General features: G+C 52.0%; 1 long non-coding RNA gene across 1 annotated transcript; it reads left to right on the top strand.

Moving 5' to 3' along the window:
* The first annotated feature begins 49 nt into the window (after positions 1-49).
* LOC115606861 lies at positions 50-1,363 on the top strand. Its single transcript, XR_003991031.1, has 2 exons — positions 50-147; positions 654-1,363. It is a non-coding gene; the product is annotated as an uncharacterized LOC115606861 (long non-coding RNA).
* The last annotated feature ends 1,699 nt before the right edge of the window (positions 1,364-3,062 follow it).

Genomic DNA, 3,062 nt, shown 5'->3' with positions numbered 1-3,062 from the left:
AGCGTCCGGGCGCGCCCGTCGCCCGCTCGCACCGTTCCGCCGGGGAGGCACACGGCGGCGGGCGCGGAGCTGCTGGAGCGGCGCGGGGAGGCGCGGCGGGAGGCGGTGCAGGGGCCGCGGCCTCGCCCGGCGAGGAGCCCCTCGCAGGTACGAGCCGCGCCGGGGATGCGCGTCCCAGCCCCGGTGCAGGGAGCGGCCCCGCGCCTTCAGCGGTGCCGGCGTCTGTGGGCTTGTGCTGCTTCTGAGAGCCACCGGCCGGGAAGGGAGCGTGGTGCCCTGCTTTATCACCGATTCCTCAGTGACATGGGTTAGTGGTGGCCTTGGCAGTGCTGGGGTAAAGGTTGGACTTGATGATCTTAAAGGTCTTTCCCAACCCGGTTGATTCTGTGATGATGCCTCCCAGATACACTGCCTGTCAAACACTAGAAATGCAGCACGGGCACTGTCTGTCCTGACAGAACAGAGATTCCCCCCCTATTCTCCAGTTTTAAAGACAAAAAGGTCATAAAAGTAATGGGGTTCATGCCAGAGCACCAGGATTACTGCAGAGCAGAGTTATCTGTCTCAGACGTTAATGTGCCTCTGATCCAGCAGCAATTGTGTCATTTAACAGCCAGCGTTAACTCACCCACCATGTTTCCGTGTTTGTGCAGGGGATCCCGATGTCTCCAAGGTAATAGGTGATGAAACCACAGTCCTACTGAGGTTAGGAGGCTGCCCACCAAGCGTTTCCACAGGCTGCAAGAAGAGGAAAGCACAGCTTCCAAACATGAGCCGTGGCAAGCCAAGGTGCTGAGGGCTGAGAATAAGCACCTCAAGACCATCTCAACCATTAAGGCCAATGGCAGGTGCAAGGAAGAATTGACAAGGGTGTGAATCACAGACCTGCAGCAGAAAAAGAAGCAGAGATGGGGCATAAAGAGCCATGTTCAGGAGACCTGGGTCTGTTGTCACCTTCAAGTGAGGGTCATTCTGACAGCCTAGGTCCCCCACCAAAAGCCCTGTCCCAGAAGGAGGTGATCAAGCGCAGGTGCCGCTGCGGGCAGTGTGGGAAAGCCTTCTTGCAGCTCTGCCACCTCAAGAAGCATCACTTTGTCCATGCTGGCCACAAGCCCTTCCTGTGCACAGAGTGTGGCAAGCACTATAGTTCAGAGGAGAGCTTCAAAGCCCATATGTGTGACCCTTCCAGTTCACCCAGTGTGACAAGGCTTACTGCACCAAACAAGACCTGTGGGCATCATCCGGGAAGGGGTGGGCTTCGGAGCACTTGCAGAAGTGGTGGAGGTTGAGATTAGGATCTTATTGTCTCCACCTGCCCTGATCTTCTTCTGTGCTAATTAAAATGGGGTAAAAGAAAAACCAACAAAACCCCTAGCTCTCTTGTCTCTGTGGCAGCAAGGGCTGTGGCTCAGCCCCAGGCAGAATTAAGCAGTCTTCAAGGTAACTGGCTATGTAGACGTGGGTCTTTTTGGTAGCTGCTCCTTGGAGCTATGAGCCTACACATGCCACATGCTGGGCCTGGTGCAGGGAGAGCACTGGCTGTTGATGGGAATAACTTCCTGGAGAAGATGCCCATAGTGTTAATGAGCAGTGCTTGTGCTCTGCCTCCGTTAGGCTGCCAGTGGGTGACTGCATCATGGGGAAGGCAGGAGGAGTCTCAAAGCAGCAGCTTGAACAACGCCTTCTGTTCAAATCTTTCCTTTAATTAATTGTTGCTCTTCAAGCACTTACTCTTGGAGCTCAGCAGCACTGCTGATCATTTGAAGGGGATGCTGATTGCAACCATTGCTGGGAAGCAGCTTCCTAAGTGTTAACAAGGTGTCTCTGTTGTGCATTTTTGAAGAGCATTTCTCACAATAAGCAGAAGCAAAGTCCTGCCTTGGAGATAGTGCTGAGTGTTCCTTGTCCACTGTCACCTGGTTTGCTTGCTGTCAGCTTCAGGCTGTACAGTGACTGGAAGGTCTGTCTGAGGGCATGAAAGAATAGCTTCATGTCTTGCTGTACAGTGCAATTTTCACTGTCCCCAGCTGAGAGGTTCCTCACCTCCCCGGGTAAGGGTTCAACACTTCATCTTGGTATGCTCGGGAGATTTTGCCTTTCCCCTCTGCATTCAAGTTGGGTTCATTAACCTGTTCCCCTTCTTCTTTTTCTCCCATTCTTACTTCCTCTCTTCCACATCTTTCCTGCTCCTGCACCAAAAAGCTAAAAGGCAGCACCATCACAACTACACCACATTATTCCCACTGCTCCATCCTCTTCAGTGCTCATTTGCCAACTAGGTCCCATTTCAGCAAGGAAGCACACAGTTCCCAGTGCCACATGAACTTGGCCTCATAGAAGAGACAGTCAATACCAAACCTGATGGAGGTCTTTCAGACTTGCCCACTCTGCGCTCCCTGTTACACAAACACTGCTTCCATCTGCTGCATCCTCATTTTTAGCTGTTCTTGCTCTCTGTCTTGCACTTTTCTAACATCGGCAGTTCCCAAACAAAGTTTTGTTTAGGGGCTTAAATTCTTTGGACTTTTAATGCCCACTGGGGAATCATCAGCAGTACAGTTCCCTTTTGGGGTGCTATGAACACGGTAACAATCTGAAAAGCTGCTCTTTGCAGTTTCTACATTCAACTTTTTCTATAAACTTTTACAACTGGTTTGCAGACAAGGAGCTGGAGTCAGATCCAGGACACTTTGATATGAAGATGGAAGGTGAATTCAGCTAATAAACCTTCATGTGTCCTTATTTTCAGCTCTTTTCTTTAAAGTGGGGGGGCAGACAAGCTCAGTCTGTGCCCTGGCTGCTGGGACACACCAGTGGGAGCACAGGCCTATGGGGGGGCTTGTATTTGAAGCTGAGTTTTCAAATATTGACACAGCTGCAAAGCATTCTCGCTGGAGCTGGGCTCGAGGGCGCGTTTGAAACGTGTGCCCTCGGTCACACAGGAACCAGGAGAGAAGGGAAGGCAATTGGGGGAACAGAAAGGGAGAATCCAGGCCTCTAAAGCCTCATCCGCTGGCCTGTGACTACCTGCTTTAGTCGGAGAGAAAAGGAGAGAAAGAGGA

Source organism: Strigops habroptila, chromosome 4 (assembly GCF_004027225.2).
Source record: "Strigops habroptila isolate Jane chromosome 4, bStrHab1.2.pri, whole genome shotgun sequence".
Taxonomy (NCBI): domain Eukaryota; kingdom Metazoa; phylum Chordata; class Aves; order Psittaciformes; family Psittacidae; genus Strigops; species Strigops habroptila.
Note: the sequence above shows the minus strand (reverse complement) of the source record. Positions and strands in the feature narration are given on the sequence as shown.